The following is a 13,449-nucleotide window of genomic DNA, read 5'->3' as shown; positions in this document are numbered from 1 at the left end:
ATTAAAAGATACTATTTCTTTGCAAATTGTATTGATGCTAGATTTCCATAAACTTTCACAAGAAGTCTTTATTTGCACACACACATGCAATGACAATACACAAATTCAAAACAAACATTTGTTCTTGTAGATCCATTCACCTCAAATGTTACCTCACTGGTTGCATGAGGGTCATTTAGATATGTGTAACATCTATTTGGTCTAGGGCAGTGTTTCCCAATTTTATTTGGCTCCAGAACCTTTAAAAAAAACGCCAGGAGAAACTGGTCGGCCCCTGGAAAATGACAGCCCCAGGCGACCACCCAGCTTGCCCATCCTTAAGACCAGCTCGGGGGGAAAGGGGGGAGGCGGGTGATCAGGTTCTCGCAGAACCCTTATTTTCACTTAGCGAAACCCCAGAGTTCTGCGGAGCACTATTTGGGAAACACTGGTCTACGGGAAGCTCAGTTATGTGAAAACTCAACCGTGTCTTTCTTACATTTCTCTTGTATTCCCTTTCCATTAAACGGTATTCCTTTAGTATTTCTAGTGAGAGTTGTTTCAGATGAATGGCTTAATAAATTTAGCTGATGTACCCTTTCTGACTATGACAGTAAATATGCTTTCTTATTGGTTTGGTAAACACTATCTTATATAGCATTCATGACCTTGTATGTTTCCACAATGCCTTTCCATTTTAGAGCAAATTTCTTCCCCATATTTCTGAAGAGTTTAGCTTATGTTTTTTTATGTGCAACCATATCTCTTTCAGTTATGGCTATTCAGAGCCAACAGCCACCTTAGTAATTATTTGGGTAGTGTAATTAGCAAAATGATAGTATCACAAATAACTCTTGCCTTAGCGCCATTAGGAGTGCAGAAAATAATCAGAAAAGTATCTAATGCATGTATGCACTCCAGGTAATTTGCTATTTCATAATATATTATACATGGAAATTTCACTTCAGGGATGGCTCTTATGGAACAATAACTGGGCTGCAACAACTAGAGCATTTGCAGCTCTGCATGTTCCTTACATCTGTCTAGTCTCTGTTACAGCTGGTCCCAAGTCATGGATCTAAGGCCTATGACTTATGTTACCACGCATTTCTACCACCAGAAGTAGAGAGCATGAGATGTAATGGAGGGCATTTTAGCAGTGGTTAGTCACATTGAGAAGGCAGCACTGTGCCTGGGTGAAGAGATGATGTAAGTATGGTGAAGTGGAGACAGTTAAGGAAGGGTTTGATAGCCGTGGATTGTCCCTATGCTGATAAGTAGTTCTGGAGCACAACCACAAGCACAGAAGGGGAGCGCTACATCATCATGTAGCCCTGAAATGGCCAGCAATGTGTCCTCCAGCTTAGAAAACATCCATTTATTGCTGTGTGAGGAACTTGCCTGGACTCTCCAGCCCCAGTACATGCAGAAGGCCAGACCAGTCTGGAAGCAGGTTGCTATTGCCATCTGGGAGGTGCCTACCTGAGACTGCTATAAGTCTATAGTAACCAGGTTAGTGTTGGTGCAGTGATGGCAGAGGTCTGTGACATAGATATTGCTGTGACTTACCCACAGGTGGTGAACCTTGCTAATGTCCCCAAAATAATTATCTGGTTTTGAGAGAATGAGGTTTCCAGACTGTGCCACTGATGGCATGCACATGTCCAATGCCTGTCCTTACACTGGGTGCCTGTGAATGTGTCAACCCGCATGGATTCTGCTCATTACAATTAACCACAGTATTCCTAGGGTATCCCAGCAACATGTATGATAGCAGGGCATTCTGGAGATCTGGTTTGCTTATCTGGACAAGAAGGGGGCTTAATTCCTTCCAGTAATATGGACATCAACAGTTGTATGTGCCCACTGTTAATTGAGAGGAAATATCCTCTATTTCCCTGTGTCATGAAGCTGTATCCTGATTTAAGAGCACCTTGCAGAAGTAGGTAAATTAAACACCAAGCAGTTGTAGAGTAGAGGCAGAATGTGCATTTGTCAGGCTGTAGGCAAGACAGTTCTGCCTAAAGATACATTTGGATGCCATTGTGCTCAATGCCATTTCTGTTATGGGGTGTTGTGTGCTGCACAACATACACCAGGGCTACGTCTACATTGGCATGATCTTGCACAAGAACTCTTTTGCGGAAGAGTTCTTGTGCAAAAACTCTTCCAGAAGAGAGCATCTACACTGGCATGTGCTTTTGCGCAAGAGATGTGCTTTTGTGCAAGAACATCCTTGCCAGTGTAGACACTCTCTTGCGCAAGAAAGCTCTGATGGCTATTTTAACCATCGGGCTTTCTTGCGCAAGAAATTCGTGTTGCCTGTCTACACTGGCCTCTTGCGTAAGAACAGTTGCACAAGAGGGCTTCTTCCTGAGCGGGAGCATCATAGTTCTTGTGCAAGAAGCACTGATTTCATACATTAGAACATCAGTTTACTGGCACAAGAACTCAAGGCCAGTGTAGACAGGAAGCAAGTTTTTGTGCAAAAGCAGTTGCTTTTGCGCAAGATCACGCCATTGTAGACACAGCCCAGGACAAAAGGGAGCTCTCTGGTCAGAAGAAGGTGGAAGACAATTGTGCTTTACAGGCTCAATACAGGCTACCAGAAAGCATGCCTCTAACTAGAGCTTGTTCAGCAGAGAAAGGGAAGTAAGGGATGCCCTGTGTGTCCATATCTTTGCTTTGCATGGGGAAATGTGATTGTATAGAGTAATGTGATTTTCCTTCACTATGCATTTTGTAACTTAGATTGCTAGCTCTTTTGAAGCTGGGACCAATATCCCCTCTAAGCTTTTCCACCCATGTGCAGATTTTTCCATCCCTGTGCAGAATACATTTTTTATGTTCACTGAGGCATGTGCCAATGTTCACCACCACTTGAAACAAAAAAAAAAGTCTATCTGTGAGCGCTGTGCTAATCAGCTGGGTGGCATTTGAATCTCTCCTGAGTGGCCACACAAGTGCACAGCTTACAGGGAGCAGTAGTTGGGACCATCTTTTTGTTTTGTCTGTACAACACCTAACATGACGAGGGCTCGCGGGTGCTATGGTAATAATATTACTAATATTATGAGAATCTACTAAAAGCTTTGGTTTAAATGTCCTGCTTCACTCTTATTGCACTGGCATGGAGAGAACAAGATGCATCTGCCCATGTACACTTCCATTCCAGACGTGCATCAGATGGCTCATTTCCCACCCTATCCCAGAACTGTCCATGGGCTGCACAACAGGGTATCATGAAGGAGAGCCAGTTATTAACAAGACCAGGGCTGCTTATGCTGGGACCTGGCCATGAGGCTAGACATCTACTTGAACATGTCTCTCTCTTGCTGTTGGTCCTGCTCTCCCATCACCATGATGTGCTCAAAGAACTCAAATACCATTCTTTCCTTGTCTTGCCACAGCATTTGTGTTTGCATTTCTAGGTGTTGGTCTGACCTGTGGCCAAAGTCTTTCTGCATGTTCCTGTCCCTTCTTAATTTCTCCCTGATAGTTCAAGATCATCTCTGTAAGAGTCCTGGGTGACTATATTGGACTGGCAAAGATGATGGCTCTGCAAATGTAATACTCATATCCAGTGCTTTTTTTGTAGTAAAAAAAAAAAGGTACAAGGGTTGCCTGATAGTTTAAAAAAAATACCAGATAAAAATTTGTTGCACAAAAAAAGTGCCGGGGAGTAACCAGGGAGTTCTGGGGGGAGGGATTCAGGAGGTCGGGGCCGAAATGTGGTCGTGGCCCCTTTAATTGCCACGTGTCCCAAGCGGGCTTCCATCGGGTGCCAAGCCGGGCCTGGGAAAAGCAGAAAAACTTCCTTCATTAGAAAATACCGGACAGTTATATGTCTGGTATTTTCTCAATTTGTTTACCGGACACAAAGTCCAAATACTGGACTGTCCAGTTCAATATCGGACACCTGGCAACCCTAGCCAGTACGCGCGGCATGAGTGCTCCCAGGGCCAGCTGGAGGCTGTGCCAGGGGAAAGCAGCGCAGTGTGAGTGCTCCCAAAAAAAGATGCCGTTACGCCGTAATGGTGCGTACCATCACAAAGAAAGCACTGCTCATATCTAACATTCTGAGTCCCATCAAAGCCACAAGTTGCACTTAGTCTCCTTGGTTGGTCTTTAATCCATCTCTGAATTTGACTGCTCAAAGGCAGCTGCATCCCAGATCACTAGCCCACCAAGACAATACTACATACTCCATATTTTATTTCTAAATTTTCAAAAAAATGGAGGGACGGAGGGAGGTAGAGAGCACAGACGAGGACTTTCTTACCAGTGATGATATTAACATTTTTTCAGGCAGTGCTGACATTAAAAGATGCTAATTTGTTGGAGAGTCCAGACTAGAAAAGGGATTTTTTTTCCCAGACCATGCATCTATGGCAGGGAGACAGTTCATCATCTGGTGACTGATTAGCAAATTGATGACTGGAAACAGTTAATAAACTGGTGGGTAGGTGGGAATCTTGTGGACCATCACCAATTTCTCCTGTATGAAGAATACTTGAGCATAATCTGGCAGAAATGGATGAAAATTCAGGCAAAACCCCCAACAGGATGCTGAACTAAGATGCAGAAGCTTGCTTATAACAGATGTGATTTTCAAACCCGCCGGAAAGGATACCAAGTACTGAGAGACATATTAAAATACTCCGCACTTTATATATCCATAAGTCATACAATGAGATTTATAATCTAGGCTGCCTTTGGCAATACATTAATGCTAGTGCCAGTGTAAGAAAGTGCAGCATGTGTAGCTGGAGATATACTTATGCTGTATGTATTCTTGTGCCTGCAGGCATGGCAGTCATTGCTGACTTTGTAATCCCATGCAAGAGTGCATGCTAGAATGAATCAGTAGTTGACTGTCTGACATCATTCCTCTTTGGAACATATTTTGGATCACACGTGTCGGGGGGCGGGAGGGAGGAAGGGTGGCTAAGAAAATGGCATGGTGTATGCCCTCCTCTAAAGCAGAGACCACCCCAGAGCATCCTCTATAATTATAGTTGTATTGGTCATAACCTGGCAAACCAACCAATAGGAGGTGAGAGATTGTTCTGGGAGGAGAGGCAGCATAGGAAGCCTCTCTGCCCCCACCATGGCACCCAGAGCAGAGCAACAAGGAGCAATCAGCCATTTTAAGCAACTTGTGACTGCAGCAGGTTGGTCTTGCTTTGAGTAGGGGATTGGACTAGGTTGATCTCTTGGGGTCTCTTCCAACCCTAATCGTCTTTGATGCTATGTCCTCCAGTCCCTGCATCTCCCTCCCCATCCCCCACACGCACACCTATGTGGTCTTGATCTTCAAGAGCCCATCCAGAACAAAGCCTAGCTTTGAGCAGAGCAAAGCACAAAGTGTCTTTGTAATGGGGGCAAGTTGATGAGTTTTTTTTCTAGACTTACCACTGGTGTCTCTTGTTTTGAGGTCGCATCCTACAGGATTTTTTTTCTCTCAGCACTCAATTGCTATCTGAATCCCCTCCTTTACCACGTTGTTTGTGATGTTATTGTAGGGGTGATTTTGGGTACATCTGTGACGGGTTTATCGGGTGCAAGTGCCCCCTCTCTGGTGAGCAGGGAGGTTCAAAAGACCCACCATCTAGATCCTGAGTTTTGGGTTCCAGGGTCTGACCTCCCTGATGGGGTCAGTGGGTGTGATCACCCGTCGCCGGCTCGGCAACGGGGTTCAGCGAACCCACTTTTACGTCCCTGGTAAGGGTCTTAGGGTCCTGTCCCTGATAAGGGTTTGGGATTCCACCCCACCACAGGTCCTGGGGTCCTATCCCAGGATGCCTGTCCTGTAGGGGCTATAGCCACTAGCCCTGTTGGGAGCTGCTCTCGTCTGGGAACCCCGGAAGACGCGGTGAGTTGGCTCAGTTGCGATTAAGGAGAAAGGGAGTGGGGAACCCAGGCCCTCCCTCTCCACCGGGTCCCAGCCCGGGACCCTAAGTGGAGGGATTAGAGCGTTCCCTCCACGACAGGCGGGGTTAATCTCCGAAACTCGCCTGTCCATGGCCGCCAGAGGTGGACTGCCCTGGGCTCCTTCCACTCCCCATCCAGTGCCATCCCTCCTGTGGACCTGACTGGGTCACTCACCAAGTCTGGCTCCTCGGCCCCATCCTGCTGGTGTCCTAGGGGCCCCCTCGTTGCTCCTCCATCCCTCCAGCGGGGCGGAGTGTCCTTCCTCCTGAGTGGGGGTCAGTGGCTCCTCCTTTGGCCTCCCCCAGTCTGCTCTCCTTTTCAAGCGGCCTGGGGGCAGACGCCCAGTGACAGCACCCCACCCCTTCCACGTCACCTTGCACCGCGGCGTTGGGTTGTAGGGCCGGAGCCCCACCCCCTGGGTGGTCCGGCATTCGCCGGCTCCGCCGCTCCCCCGGCCTCACACCGGGGAGCATCGGCGTAACGTGGCCCCACCCCCCATGTGGCCGGGCTGCGTCAGCCTCCCGCTCATCCCTGACCCTGCTGAGCCGGAGGGTGGGGCTGCCGCAGCCAGATGCGACACTGGCCCATTTTTTCTGCCTCGGGGGGGAGATCTCCCCCTTCGGGAGTGCGGACCCTCGTGGGTCCGTCACGACATCTCTCCGACTTTGTGAACCTCTGGCCTAGTTATGTGCTGGGATGTGGGTCTCTTAGATGGCATTCCTGTTCAAGTGCTTTGTAGAAATGAAGGAGGTCTCATGATATGTGGATTTTAACATCAACCAGATGAGTATATATAAATTGATTATATGACTTCCAGTGCAGAGTAAGAGAGTAGGTAGAAGAGCAGAAAAGCACAGTAAATAGAGAATCGTGGGATGGTACTCGAGAATGTTACCCCAAAAAATTCCCACAGGAGACCACCCCGGGTTACACTAGCATGGGTTTATTGTTTGAGGAACTAGCACTCCACTATATGAGTACTTCATCACATGCATCTGACAAAGTGGGTCTTTGCCCATGAAAGCTTATGCTCCAATAAATCTGTTAGTCTATAAGGTGCCACAGGACTCCTCATCGCTCTTCCAAAAAATAGAGCTGCCAGTAAAGGTTTACACTAAAGAAGATAGAGCTGTCACCAAAGGTTTAAACTAAAGAGGGACCAGCTATCTCTCTCTCACACACACGCCTCCTCCATTCATTCACTCATTCACACACATTCATTCCTGCCCTGAGGCACTCACACACTTACACAGGCAAATGAGTTGCAGAAGGAGCCAAGGCATGTAGATTCTGAAGGGTCTGTCTGCCGATCATGGCTGGGGAGCTGGTCAGGAGAGACTCTGGCTGTAGAGAGGAGCTTCTCAGGAGCAGAAGAACTAAAAAAAAGAGAGTCTTATATGTGCTCCTTCTCCTTGTATTGTGTCTAAATGGCCCCTGTAACTCATCCCCCTCATCACCAGGAAGCATGCCCAGACTTCCCTTTATCCAGCAAAGCAGCAGTCTGATGACTCATCACCATGTGCTCCATGTGCCTCAGCCTTGTAACTAATTGTAGCCAGACACAAAAACCCCATCTTGTTTTTCCACGAGCCCCATCTTGTTTCCCCCCCCCCCCCCCCCAGAGAGCAAGAGAAAGGCAGTCAGCCTTTGATGCCCTGGGAACACAGGTTTGCTGCCTGTCCCTGACTCTACCACAAACAGAAACCAGACAGTAAATGGGCTAGCTGATGACCCGGGGCCTCCCGTCGCCCTGATGGCTAGTACCAGTAATTGACACGCCTGCACTGTCCCAGGAGAGGAATCTTCGCCCATCACATACCAGAGGTGCCCATTGTCTGCATTTTCCCAGGTGTAAATTATGCTTTGCACCCTTCGTGGGAAACTTGGCGTTCAAAGCTATTTTTCCTAATTGGCCACTTGAGATCAGGAAGAAGCCTACATGACCCAAGGGGTATATAAAAGAGGTTCAGCCGCCCACCCCATTTGAGCTCCAATCATCTATACCTACTGGCAGGTATTGATTGTCTCCCGAGGTCTGTGGGACGCCCAACCTCGCCCTACTTCTTCCCGAGGGATTGAGAGAAAGACGCTGGCCACGCCAAGTCTGGAACGCAGGGGTGAGAATATATACCTGCTATGTGTCTATTTTGCATGCATTTAATAAGAGCTCAGAGAACCAAAGGGTTTCATGGTACCTGTAAGTGACTTATTAGTGTAATTTCTGTCCTGTCCTTTGTAGTGTCTGTGTTATCTGTAACACAGTAGTAGCATTTAACAACTAAGTTTACCCTGTAACAATAAAGTAGTAACTGTTTAAGCTTTAACCTGACTCCTTCAGTTGCTGTAACAGAACCAAGCACAATTTAAAAGAACTTCAGCCGGTCATAAGGGACTCACTGCCCTGACCGTCGGCTGACACTAATACTACACACACACACACAGAGAGAGAGAGAGAGACTCCTTCATCACAAAGATTACAAAGTTGCAGCTTACAGTAAGTTTCCAAACTTATAAAGCAAACTTGCTAAGAGTTACAAAGTTTCAAGATTTTGCAAAGATTCCAACGAGTTGTAAAGTTTGACAAAGATTACAATGAGTTGCAGTTTAAAACCTTAGACCTTACAATTTAGTGTATTTCCAGAAAATGCATATTAAAATCAAGTAAGCTCAGGCAGAGGCATTTTTTATGCAACAGCGGACTACTGGATCCAGAGTTCTGTAACTCAGGTGTCAGCCTGCTTCTACTCTGCAATGTGCACAATTAGAGCACCAGTACAAGCCCAGGTTGAAAGTTAACTCTGCAATGAAAACATGCCCCCACATATGCAATTTCATACCACATCTAAAAGCCATACATCTACTTTAGATTTTTTTGAAAGAGTTATTGGTCTAGTGCTTGGAGGTAATTGAACAGCTTGTATCTGTATTTAGGGGTAGGTACAAGAACATTAATTAGATCTGATAAGCTATTTCCTTTTTGCAGTATTGACTAGAGTAGCTCAGGTCAATCATTTATTATCCAACCTCTTTAATGCTTAGTTTTTGGAATGATACTCTTAATGTATAAATAGAGAGATGTCATACCCTTGACTTGATTATATTTATTTGTCCTTCAGTCGTTTAAATATTTTTCTCTGTAAAGTAGTATTGATCTGGTCTAGGTTAGTCTCTGTTACAGCCAATTATTATTTAAGCAATAGTTAGTGTCTGACTTTTATGCCAGTTTTTTGTTTCAATATTGATATACATTGTCTTCTAAATAATCCCTTCCCCCACCAAATTTTCTTTATCAAAATTTGTTTTTGACATAATACACTTAAACATCATACCACATTTAAAAAAAAAGAGTGGTAACCATCTTTGTGTTCTGTTAAGTGTCTTAAAAATGTGATTAAGCAAGACCTGATAAATTGAGCAAGACAAGCACAGCACAGAATGCCAGTAATTCAGCAAGACCATTAGGTCATTTGGAGACATCAAGAATTCAGTTCATAAAAGTGAAGGTTTTAGGAAAAAACCTATGTGCCCTTGAGTACTAATAATGCTGATAAATAATAAGTATATTAAAATAAAATCAAAACATACATTTTCTGTACAGTACAATTTATTGAAACAAAGAACAGTACTATGCAGCACTTTAAAGACTAACAAGATGGTTTATTAGGTGATGAGCTTTCATGGGCCAGACCCACTTCCTCAGATCAAATTGTGAGGAAGTGGGTTGGCCCACGAAAGCTCATCACCTAATAACTAATAATCCATCTTGTTAGTCTTTAAAGTGCTGTATAGTCCTGTCTTTTGTTTCAGCAAGACCAGACTAATGCGGCTACATCTCTATTACTCTTCTACAATTTATTGGTTATGGTTAGATTTTAATTTTTATGGATACCTTGTAATAGTTTCTAAGAGCTTGTCTACACTGGCTCTCTAAATAGGCACTGCTGCAATTGATGCAGTTGCATCAATTTAGCTGCTCTGGAGTAGACATGATAAGTTGATGGAGAGCACTCTTCTTTCAATTTCATTACACCATCACTACTCTGAAAGGTGGAGGCTAAATTGGCGGGAGAATGTCTCCAACCTACAGAGTGGAGTGTAGACACCATGTTAGGCTGATGTAAGCTACATTGCTCAAACAAAGGAGAGAAAGGAAGTATTATTAGCTCCATTTTATAGGGGAGGAACTATGACACAGAGACTGAATAACTTGCCTAAGCTCATACTAGAATTAAACTCTGCTCCCCTGAGTCCCACCAAAAACATTTTTGTGCTTACTCACAGTAAATGCCTTATTTCTGCCACACAAATGTAATACTACAAGGCCAGATGCTGAGAGATACTGAGCATCTGCAAATCTCACTGAAATCCATTGGAAATTGCAGAGGTTACATTCCTCTCAGGCCTATAATTGTACAGTTGCAGTGCAAAATTCTGATTGATGGGAAATCTTAACAAATTTTAAATGATAAAATTAAAAAATAACAATCCTGAACTACCTCTAGATTAAAACAATGAGGAGTCCTGTGGCACCTTATGCTCTAAAGTGCCACAGGATTTCTCATTGTTTTTGCAAATACAGACTAATTCAGCTACTTCTCTGAGAGTTTTACCTTTAGATTGTAGCTGTGAATCAGATAAAATAATTTATAAGAATTCTTAACTAAGACTAGAAATTAAGCTATTGTTAGGGTGTTCTGTGATCAGGAGAGCCTGTATTAAGTGCAACTCAAATCAGAAAACTTCTCTTTTATTTAAGTAAGTGAAAGGCAAAGCCCTGCTCTCTCTCATATACCAGCCATTTTCTAATCCATTTCTTCAGTACATGCTTCAACAATTCTCCAGGAAAATGAAGTCAGTGCTTTGACTTGTGTGCTTTTAAAGTTCAATGCTTCATTGAGCAAGAATGGTCAAACTTGGCATTTGTAGGTACAACTCCCATTTAATCCAACACATTTTCTTCTGAGTAGTATAAATAGCAAACCAAATCATGATTTCACATTACATAATACTGTGATCATGGTTCTGTCTTACTTATATTGTGACTTCAGCAGGAGCTGTGCCTGCTTATACAAGTGACATATTTAGCTTTAACTTCTGCAAGGTCCATTGAACTAAACTGTCACTATTTTCTTTAACTGTACTACAGTTACATAGGTTAAAAAAAGTATGCAACTAGTAAGTATTGAAGAAACTACACCGTAGCAGGTTAGATGAAAGGAGAAAATAAAGTCAAATATGATACAAGCTCCTTTCCACCCTCAGAAGAAATCGCCAAACCATAATCAATCTAATTCACTGACTAATGAAACACTTCAAAGCTAAGTCTAATTTAAATTCAATGGCTTTGGCTCTATTTGAATATATGTTGCAACCCCGCTAGCAAACACCACACACTGCACACTAGTTGTATTTAGAAAAGAGCTAGTAACTATCCCATTTTTGAATTCATAAGAGATTTCCTTAAACCCATCCATGAATATAATAATTCATCTATCAGAAACCTCAAGACTTGGGTAGGATTACTGATGTGCTTAGTTTTAAATCTATGCTTCTGCGTTTTGCTGGGTCGTTGTCTACAAACTACACTTACCTAGGTAGGCAGTAAAAAAAGACCCAAACCACACACATAATTAAATGCAGACTCATCAGCCCCATGTCTCTGGCCCATAAACATGCTTAACATTTAATCATCCTGTATTAATTAAATTTAATACATTAATTAGATAAAATCAAGAATTAATGAAAACAAAGCTTAAGTCAAACTGTGACAGAAAAGCATAATTTATCTGAAAGAAAATGAATTAAAATTCAGAATTTACCATTTTTAAATGAGAACTGTGAGTTATGGTGAATTTTATAATCAGCATCCTTATGTCCATTATATTTTATTATGATGGTTTTGTTTTATTTATGGTAGCACCTAGTAATCCCCGCTGATATTGGGTCCACATTGTGGTAGCCAATGTACAAAGACATACTAACATTCCTTGCCCTGAATAGGGTCACCAGCAGTGTTCCCTCTAAGCTGTGTGGCAGCATAGCTGCACATGTGATTAATCAGTCCTCCCAGACAGTCAGCTCTGAGCAGGAAGCGTCTGACTGGGCGGAGCTGATTAATCACCTGTGAAGCTGTGCTGCCCCACACCTTAGAGGGAACACAGGTTGCCAGATGTTCAGTTTTCGACTGGAACATCTGGTGGAAAAGGGACGCTGGCATCTCCAGTCAGCATTGTCAATCAAGTCACTAAAAATCTAGTTAGTGGTACAGTGAGACTAAGGCACACTCCCTGCCTGTCGTGACTTTGTGTATGGCTCCTGGAAGCAGCAGCATGCCCCCCTTCCAGCTCCCATGCAAAGGGGCAGCTATGGGGCTCTGCACCCATCTCTGCTGCTCCCATTGGCCGGGAACCAAGCTGCTTGAGGTAAGCGCTGCCTTGAATATCGGAGCCCTCTCCCTGTACCCCAATCTCCTGCCTCACCCCGATCCCCCTCCTGCCACAGGAACCCTTCAGATCCAGCCCAGGGCACTCTCCTACATCCCAGACCCCTCAACCCCAACCCCACCCCAGATCCTGCACTCCTAGACAGAGCCTTGACCCCCTTCTCACATCCCAGCACACTGCTTCAGACAGAGCCTCCTCCCACACTTTGAACTCATTTTTGGCCCCGCCCTGGAGCCTGCTCCCCAATCTCCTGAGCCAGCTTGGTGAAAATGAAAGAATGAGTGAGGGTGAGGAGAAGCAGCAACAGAGGGAGGGGAATTGAGAGAGTGGGGGCAGGGCCTCAGAGGAGGAGCAGGGCAGGGCAAGGATGTTCAGTTTGTGCAAGTAGAAAGTTGGCAATCCTAGCTCTGAAGAGTTGAAATTCCAGTATAAGTTTGCTGGTTACATCATTCCTTTCATCGCTAAAGAAAATTAGTACATAGTGGATTTCTTTAACTCTAGTTTATTCTACATTCTGAATAGTCATGCTGTGAATACAGGAGTAGATGAACTAAAAATGAACTGATCATTTTTTCTCTGGAAACAGATAGGCTACGTCTACATTGGCCCCTTTTCCGGAAGGGGCATGCTAATTTTTCAGATCGTAATAGGGAAATCCGCGGGGGATTTAAATATCCCCTGCGGCATTTAAATAAAAATGTCCGCCGCTTTTTTCCGGCTTTTAGAAAAGCCGGAAAAGAGCGTCTTCACTGGCCCCGATCCGGCCCGATCCTCCGGAAAAAAGCCCTTTTCCGGAGGATCTCTTATTCCTACTTTGAAGGGGCTAATGTAGACGAGCCCATATAGTATTATATTGCTGTCACTTCTTCTGCCTTTCTGTATATTTGTCAGAACTAACTGCTCTGCAAATAGTAACTGTCTTTCCTTATCAGATATGTATTGCTCCCAAAGACATGCTGATATCTGACTGAAACTCCAATTCTGCAGTTGGTATGAACTTTAGTATACAGGCAGTCCCCGGGTTACATGGATCCGACTTACATCGGATCCCTACTTACAAACGGGGTGAGGCAACCTCGCACTAGCTGCTTCC

The sequence above is a fragment of the Pelodiscus sinensis genome, chromosome 7 (genome assembly GCF_049634645.1).
Source record: "Pelodiscus sinensis isolate JC-2024 chromosome 7, ASM4963464v1, whole genome shotgun sequence".
Taxonomy (NCBI): Eukaryota; Metazoa; Chordata; order Testudines; family Trionychidae; genus Pelodiscus; species Pelodiscus sinensis.
This window is presented reverse-complemented; position numbering follows the sequence as displayed.